Here is a 9,606-nt window from a genome sequence, read left to right as displayed (position 1 = left end):
AGATTGTGGCCCATGATATAATTTCTTCTTTGAGGCATTATCATTTGCAATCAGTGAAAATGAAGGAAATCACAGAAAAAAAAACAAAAAAACTTATGGTCATCAAACACATGAAAGATAGCTCCAACTTGTACAGTAATTCCTTAAGACATAACTACTTATCTATTGAAAAGTATTTACAATCATCACAAATGAAAAATGTTGGAATTTGCCCGACTCAAGTTGAAATACAAGCGGCAGTAGATGTACTAGCTGTACATATATTCGATATAGTCATAACAAATGGTTAAAATATTGTATATCAAAACCACAATTTCACATAGAGACAGAAGTTAACCTAAAATGTATCAACAAGTAATTATGAAGTTGTTGCATCAAGATTTAAGATTCAAGAGGTTTATTTGTGTTAAATATCCAAATTCAGAAGATTGTGGTTATATCTGCAATAAATAAAGTCAAAATGAAAACGACAAAGACCATTCCGTGACAGAACTTCCAACACCTCCGACACGTTAGAGAAAATAAAAATACAGAGAAAATGATAGACTTCATCAATTTGCTTAATACCATAGATATGAAATACAAAGAAAATATATAAAACAAAAAGAAGGAAAATGTAATACTAAAAAAGTAAAAACACCTATAAGACATGACAATGTTGTAAACTACAAAGCTGAACAGAATTACAAGAAAAAAGGACTAAAATATATAAAAGACAAAAATATATATAATGAACAATACTGGAAGAAAAAACAAAGGAAAAACAATAATACTATTCATAAGCAAAATACAATAATGAAAACAAAAAAAAAAAGAAATATTTACGTTAGTTGCCATCAACTACTTTTTCAACATCAAGTCATTAAATGTCCAAATTAAGAATATATTAAAAAAAGCGAATTAAAAAATGCTTAAATCTCAATTTATTGAATAACAGAAATCTATTTATACAAATGCACATTTTTTTTCCCCCTGGGACCACTCTGCATTGGGAGACCCTACCAGGGGCTAATGCCCCCGACAACACAGCTCCCAGGGTCACAGGGACACACAAACCCCTCCGCTGCGGTAAGGTGGCGATTCTTTGGGGAAAAAATTGTTTTACAAAAAGCTAGTATTGCCATTGACAAAATGGTGTTCATGGACCAGTCACATGCATACCTTCAAATATCACTAATCTAACAAATGTACTTCCAAGATGTGATGATAATGACCTCATGATTTGTGTCAAATTAAAAAGAAAGTTAACCTACAAAGGCCATTCTAAATATCAATATGTTATTACAGATAAAATAAAAAGAGCATTGGCGTATTTGAAAATGCATAACAAATGGTTGAAGGATATGGAATTTAACAATGAATGGAATAATCCTCTTTCCAAAACTGAAGAAGATCCAAAAAACACAAACAACAATAATGAATCTATGTGCATTGATAATATTTAAAATGAAGATTTAAGTTCAGAACATGAAAATACTGATGAAACAAAGTGATAAACAACAATATGGTATGTTTATGGACACATGTTTACAATCAGTTGATATTGTACAGGAATTACTTTCTACTCCTACTTTATTCTATTTTCTACTCAGTGGAGAGCATCCTGACAGGCAACATCACTGCCTGGTTTGGGAGCTGTACTGCTCAGGACAGGCGGGGCCCTGCAGGGGGTGGTGCGTTCAGCTGAACGTACCACAGGAACTACCCTCCCCTCCCTGCAGGACTTAAACACCAGGAGGTGTAGTAGCAGAGCCCGTAGGATCATGAAGGATCCTCATCACCCCAACAACGGACTGTTTCAGCTGCTGCGGTCAGGCAAGCGCCTCCGCAGTCACGCAGCGAGAACAGAGAGACTGAGACGGAGTTTTTTCCTGCAAGCCATAAGAACTGTCAATGCTGACCTCACCAGGGGTCCTCACTGAGACACACACATAGGCCCCACTGCCTTACTGTACTGTATGTAGCATACTGTACTGCATACTGTATCACTATACTAGGTTACTGCATACTGCGCTGTATTTCTGTTCTGTTCAGTGTTACTGTATTGCTGTGTCATACTGTTGTATACTGTACTGTATATCTCCATACTCACTTTATTCACATGCACTTTACTACACATATCTGTATAAAGAAATAGCCTATCCCCATAAACATAACTCTATTCCAGGGGTGTCCAAACTTATTTCACTGAGGGCCACATACAGAAATATATGCGAAGGGCTGGGCCACTCACTAGACTATATCGCCCCACTTCTAGTGTATCAAAGTTAGCAAAACCAATCAAATGTATGTAAATAATGCTTGATAATTGAATATGCTTCAAGAAAAAAAAACTGCCTACATCACAGCTTTCCATTAATGAGTTTTCACTTATTTAGTTACAAAAATGGTTGGCAGCACATTCTCAAAACAGCTGCCTCCGATTGCTTCTCAGTCAGGACGCTGATCCCACTTCACAGCTCTGTATGAAGGGGGGGGGGGGGGTAAGGGGGAAAAGGGGATTGGTATATTTCAAGCTTTTTATGCAAATAAGTTATTGGGCTTGTTAACACATCAACTAACATTTGATAGAAAATGCTATCAACTTTAATTGACTGGATTTATTAAGTAATTGGGCTTATTAACACATATACAATATATTTTTAACTCATCTATAATGGGAACAGTGTTGCACTCAGTGGGAGCAGTGATGCTGCACTCTGGACTGAAGGATGGCTGGCAGGTCAGTTAAGTTTGGCGGTTGAGATGCAAAGAACAGCACAGAGATGGGCAACAGTGAAGTTGCGTAGTTGTGTCTCAAAGACACGGCTTCAAAAATGTCCCGACCCGTTGCTGTGTCCTTTAAGACTCCTAAGATGAAGCAGCTCCCTCCGCAATTCAAAAGTTTTCGTCAACTCCCTGCAAAAAAAAAAAAATGAACAGCTGTGCGGTGACCGTGGCCTCTGTGCTCTCATCACATGCAATCGAGTGAAAATCAAAAGCACAAGCTTTACCTGACACTTGATGTTTTAAGTTAGCTGACAAGTCTTCAGTTCACCGCACAACTGTGCTTCTGGACATGCTGACCTTGTCAAATTCTCGTTCTTTGATCGCTCTTGTTTTGGGGAGAAGCTGCCTTGTTCGATACAGTAGAACCACCTAGTGTCACAACTAAGAAGTACAAAACAGTCAAGTACCAACTTCATGTCTGGGCCATATTCCATTATATTTTTAGAATTTGCTGCGGGCCAGTTAAAAATGAACCACGGGCCACAGTTGGCCCCGCGGGCCGTAGTTTGGACACCCCTGCTCTATTCCCTTTATTTCTATTTTGTACCCCCACTCTGTATTACCTTTTTGAGTCTTATTTCATTTTATTTTATTTTGTATTGCGTCCTGCAGCTATATTTATGACCATTATTCTCCTTGGCATTTTTCAGGCTAAAAGTGTCTGGCCCACGATAACCGCTGGACCCACAGCGGCGGTTGAGGTCTCGTTAGAGCCGGGACATCTAAACATCTTGTGGTTTCGGTTTAATCCATAATGGTCTACATTTGGAGCAGGAATTAATGAAAATCCAATACAATTTTTCCGGAAGTAGCAGAACGTTCGCACATCGCTGTGTGTTGTGGGGATGGTGCGGTTTGAGCAGCCACACCTGACCTGGATCAAGATAGTTTGGGACCCAGGACCAGAGTGGCTGCATACCTGTTGCTTGCTGGTTGGTCTAACGAGCAACAGGTAAAAAACCCCATCCCCACACACACTCAGGAAAGGAGGCCGTCTCATGACCCATCTCTTCTCTCCTCCTGGGCTTTTTCCAACTAGCCCTCTCCCAACAATAAACTGGTGTCCTCAACCTCCTCTTCCGTGTATCTGAGCCGGAGGTCCCTGAACACGCCACTTGGGTGACGCGTGGTAGGCGGAAACTGCCACACGCTGATACGCCAACGTTCTAAAACTTCAGGTCGGATGGGGAAGCGAGATGAGTTTGTGGCGCGGGTGCTTTGTGACATCATCATCCAAGTTGTTGTGTTACGTGCAGGTTGTGGCGTAGTATAGACTGCATCAGTCTGCTTTGTTGCAAACTGTGTGTGTGTGTGTGCGTGTGTGTGTGCGTGCGTGCGTGCGTGTGTTTCGTCTTACCAGCTTAACGCCGGCAGGGAGTTTAGTTTGATATTTTATTCTTTTGTCCTTTTTGTAAATATAAAATAATTTTGTTCCATCTAATCCGGTGCTGTGTACCTCTTTACTTTGTGGCATTTGAGCCAGTCATAACACGCACACTGTAGGAGTCAAAAACAAATTCCGTGTTTGTGTCCTCACACATGGAGTTCGCTTGCAGCTCCAGAGGCAAGGCAATTATTTGTATCACACATTTCAGAAACAAGGCAATTCAAAGTGCTTTGCATAAAAAGCATTAAGACAAAGTGCCTGGAACCACATTATTAAAGGGCATAGAATAAATAAAGTAAAAAAAAATGAATACACAGAATGTGTAGGGCAAAATAAACACATTGTAAAAGGAACATAAAGTTAAGAAATCAAATGCATAAAATCAAGTCAAAGTGACAGTGCAGTGCAAGAACTTGATATTTGGTTTCGTAAAAGGCAGCGGCAAACAAAAGTCTTCAGCCTCGATTTAAAGGAGGTGAGAGTTGCAGCAGACCTGCAGTTTTCCGGGGGTTTGTTCCAGATATGTGGTGCATGAAAACTGAACGCTGCTTCTCAATGTTCAGTTTTGACTCTGGGGACAGAAAGCAGACCTGTCCCAGACGACCTGAGATGTCTGGATGGTTCATAACGTAGCGATGGTTAGAAATGTATTTTTGACCCGAAACCATTCTGTGCTTTATAAACCGACAGTAGTATTTTGAAATCACTTCTTTGACAGACAGGAAGCCAGTGTAAAGATCTGAGAACTGCGGTGATATGATCCACTTTCTTGGTCTTAGTGAGGACTCGAGCAGCAGCGTTCTGAATCAACTGCTGCTGTCTGATCCATCGTTTAGGGAGACAGTATAGTGATAGTAGGCTGACTGTTGAAAATTAGGTCAGAGTCCATGGTTTGTGCTTTTAAACATTACCCATTCAAGCACTTGCTCAGTGATTGTATTGGATCATAGTCCCCTGGTGATATGGTTTATGTACATTTGTGTGTCATCTGCGTAATTATAGTAAAATGTTGTTTTCAATAATCTGAGCCAGTGGGAGCATGTCGATGATAAACAGAAGAAGCCCCGGAGTGGAGCCTTGGGGAACTCCTCATATCAAGAAGGTCCCGGGGTCGATACCCGCCTGGGGCGCTGTTGGCACCGTGCAGGTTATCTCCCAAATAGGAGCCTTTCTGTGTGGAGTTTGCATGTTCTCCCCGTGCTCACATGGGGTTGCCTCCACCTAACATCAGTAAGGACCCCCACCCAAAAACATGCACACATCATCATCATCTGACCAGCGATGGACACTCATCACCAGGTCCCCGGGCGCGTCCACGTATGCTGCCCACTGCTCCTGGCTGTGCCCCCGGAGGAAGGACAAGCCAGGATGGGTTAAATGCAGAGGCCTCATTTCACCAGCCACCATCCAAAGCATGTGTGTGCGTGTGTGTGTGCATGTGTTGTAGTGTGGTGTGCTTTGTGACAATTAAAGATTCTTCTTCATTCATGTCATTTTTGTCATTTCAGATGTGTAATTACCTATAGACACCAAGTAGTCTCTGTCCTTTAAGTAGGATTTAAACCAGTTTAGTACTGTGACAGAAAGTCCACCCAGTTTTCCAGTCGGTCGAATAATATGTTGTGGTCAAGGTGTCAAATGCAGCACTGAGATCCAGTAATACTACGATTTAAATTCTGCCACCATCTTAGTTCAGATGGATGTCATTGAAGACCTTAACAAAAGCAGTTTCAGTGCTGTGGTGTGGTCCAAATCTTCACTGGAAGACATCAAAACAGTTTGTGTGCCAAGAATGCCAAGAAATTGTTCAGCTGTTGAAAAACAGCTTTTTCAAGATTTTCCTTTAAAACAGGAGGTTTGATATGGGCCTATACACCGCGTTCCAAATTATTATGCAAATTGGATTTAAGTGTCGTAAACATTAATTTTTTTTTTGTTTTTCAATTAAACTCATGCATGGTGTTGTGTCTCAGGGCTCTTTGGATCAGTGAAATCAATCTCAGACACCTGTGATAATTAGTTTGCCAGGTGAGCCAAATTAAAGGAAAACTACTTAAGAAGGACTTTCCGGATTATTAAGCAGGCCACAGGTTTCAAGCAATATGGGAAAGAAAAAGGATCTCTGCTGCCGAAAAGCTTCAAATAGTGCAATGCCTTGGATAAGGTATGAAAAACATTAGATATTTCACGAAAACCTAAGCGTGATCATCGTACTGTGAAGAGATTTGTGGCTGATTCAGAGCACAGACGGGTCATGGGATTTAGAGAGCAGCTGCTAAAATGCCATTACAAAGCAGCAAACAGGTATTTGAAGCTGCTGGTGCCTCTGGAGCCCTGCGAAGCTCAAGGTGTAGGATCCTCCAGAGGCTTGCAGTTGTGCATAAACCTACTATTGGGCCACCCCTAAGCAATGCTCACTAGCAGAAACGGTTGCAGTGGGCCCAGAAATACATGAAGGAATCATGGGGAGAGAGCTGGTAGGCCCCTTTAGGGTCCCTGAAAGTGTGAAATTGACCTCGGCAAAGTATAAAGAGTTTCTGACTGACCACTTTCTTTCATGGTACAAAAAGAAGAACCGTGCCTTCTGTAGCAAAATCATCTTCATGCACGACAATGCACCATCTCATGCTGCAAAGAATACCTCTGTGTCATTGGTTGCTATGGGCATAAAAGGAGAGAAACTCATGGTGTGGCCCCATCCTCCCCTGACCTCAACCCTACTGAGAACCCTTGGAGCGTCCTCAAGCAAAAGATCTATGAGGGTGGGAGGCGGTTTGCATCAAAACAGCAGCTCTGGGAGGCTACTCTGACATCCTGCAAAGAAGTTCAAGCAGAAACTCTCCAAAAACTCACAAGTTCAATGGATGCAAGAATTGTGTAGGTGATATCATCTATGTTAACATGTAACTTGGCCTGTTAGGATGTTTTTGAGGAAATAGCTTTTGATTTCAGTAAATATGACCTCCTAATGCTGCACATTCAACAAATGACCATTTTCAGTTCTTTACAACCTATAAAATGTTTTGAAACTCTGTTGTGCATAATAATTTGGAACTGTGCATTTTGAGTTTTTTATTTTTGAAACAAATACTGTTATCATTGGGAGGTTTGTTCAATAACATTCAAATTATACCCTGACGGTTGATGACTTGAAAATGATACTGACTGTCATTTGCATCGACTATTTAGGAAAATCTGAGAAAAATATAATTTGCATAATAATTGGAGTGCGGTGTAATTGTTCGATAGTGAGGTGTCTAGATTGTTCTTTTTTAAAAGCGCTTGATGACGGCTGTTTTCGGGGCCTGTGGGAAGAAACCTGAGAAAAGAGACGTGTTGACAATTTGTAGAAGATTTGAGGCCATGCAATTTGAAACATTTTTGAAAAAGCCTGTTGGCAGACTTGAATGCAGCAGGAGGAGGATTTCCGATGTTGTACAATGTCCTCCAAGTTTCTATGGGTGATCGGATCAAATTGCGTCATGGTATTTGAATTGACTTTAAGTGGACACAAGGACAGCACATATTCTGTACCTGATATGGCGGTACTGACTGTATGTCTAATTTTCAGAATTTTGTCGGTGAAGAAGGAGGCTAATTCATTGCAGGCCCTGGTGGATAGAAGTTCAGAGGCTACTGACACAGGAGGGTTTGTGAGCCTGTCGACAGTAGCGAACAAGGCCTGTGCATTATTATTGTGTTTGGCGATGATGTCAGAGAAGAAGGAGCGCATTATAAATTATAAATGCAAAGTCTCTCTTTATAGATGTCATAATGAACGTGAACGTTCGTTTTTTGTCAGCTTTTCGACACTCTTTTTTCTATTCTTACCAGCCTGGCACTTCTCCATGGAGATCTTTCCTTACCAGAGACCACCTTCACCTTAGTGCAGGGGTGCCCAATATGTAGATCGCAGAGGTAGTGCGGGTAGATCGCGCGCCATTCAAAAGAAATATATATATTTTTTTTAACCGATCTGACCAACATGTTGAATGAGCTCAATTTAGAGCTGCAATGAAAATAAAAAAAACGTGGTCAACGTGATCAGTTCAGTTAATGCTTTCAAACAAAAAAATGCAACTTCTGTCCTCAAAGCTGCAGCGCCATGATTTGGGGAACATTCAAAAACCTTGCATCAGAGCTGGAGACCCAAGGGAAGGCGTGTGCGCAACTTGACAGAGGGCACAACACAGAGCAGATTGAAAACGTACTCGAGCCAATCGCTACACTTATGTGCTGCCCATTTAGGGAAGATTTTGAGGTTGATTCACTCGCATCAAAAATTGCAACAATTTCACCTGAACTCGTCTGCAGTGGAGGATGAGATGCTGACACTACAGGCTGACATTTGGCTCATGTTTTGGAACTTACTCACAGAGGAAAAGTACCCAAACATGAGGATATGTGCTACCTCCTTGACTGCATTACATTCTACTTAATTATGCGAGTCAGCCTTTTCCCACATGAAGATTATTAAGTCCAAATACCGTTCCACCATGAGGGATGATCATTTGGAAGCAGCTACTGTCCGGGTTATGCAACCCCAGCCGACTCCATTCAGTGCAAGCCATCAGAGTAAGGGAGTGACCATAAATGTATTTAATTGTATTGGGCCGTAAGGGCTCATGCAGTGATGCAAGGTACGCCAGCATTTATTGTATATATAAAGTATACTCAGTATATATATATAAATAACTATATTTAGCATTTTTTAATGCAGGTAGATCATTTTGACCTGGTCATTTTAGTAGTAGCTCGCAAGCCGAAAGAGTGTGGGCACCCCTGCCTTAGTGGGTGCAATGGCGTCAATAACATTTGTAATTCAAGAATTAAAATGATTTACAAGCTCATTGACTGAGACCCACGAGAGGGCAGGCGTGGAAGAGAAAGCCTGAATAAATATTTCACCGGTGTTTTCAGGGATATACCGCTCTGTGATGACCTCCGTTTGAACATTTGTGTGCACAGAGATAGCGCTCAAAGAAAACACGGGAGTGATCAGAGAGAGCAACATCAGTCACCACCGCCTTAGAAATGTTCAGACCCTTGAAGATGATTAAGTCAAGAGTGTGGCCCTTTTTGTGTATGGGCTCCGTCACATGCTGAGTCAGTTCATAGTTCATAGTTCAAGAACACAACACAGCTCTTTGGTCCCTTTGTCCTGGGGGTTGTCAACATGATTGTTAAAATCACCAACAATAACTACACAATCAAAGTCAATACAGATTATAGACAGCAGTTTCGCGAGGTTATCAAAATAGTTCGCACAGTATTTAGGTGGCCTATAAATGTTTAGGAACCTTTAGGAATCTTGGTCTAACCAAGTTTCAGTTATAAACATAACATCAAGGTTGTGCTTGATAATGAAACAATTAATTCAAAATGTTTTTTCCAGCCAAAGACCTAACATTTAATATAGCTAGATTTAGTGTGTTAAAAGCATTAACTGC

Source organism: Zeus faber (assembly GCF_960531495.2).
Source record: "Zeus faber genome assembly, chromosome: 18".
Taxonomy (NCBI): domain Eukaryota; kingdom Metazoa; phylum Chordata; class Actinopteri; order Zeiformes; family Zeidae; genus Zeus; species Zeus faber.
This window is presented reverse-complemented; position numbering follows the sequence as displayed.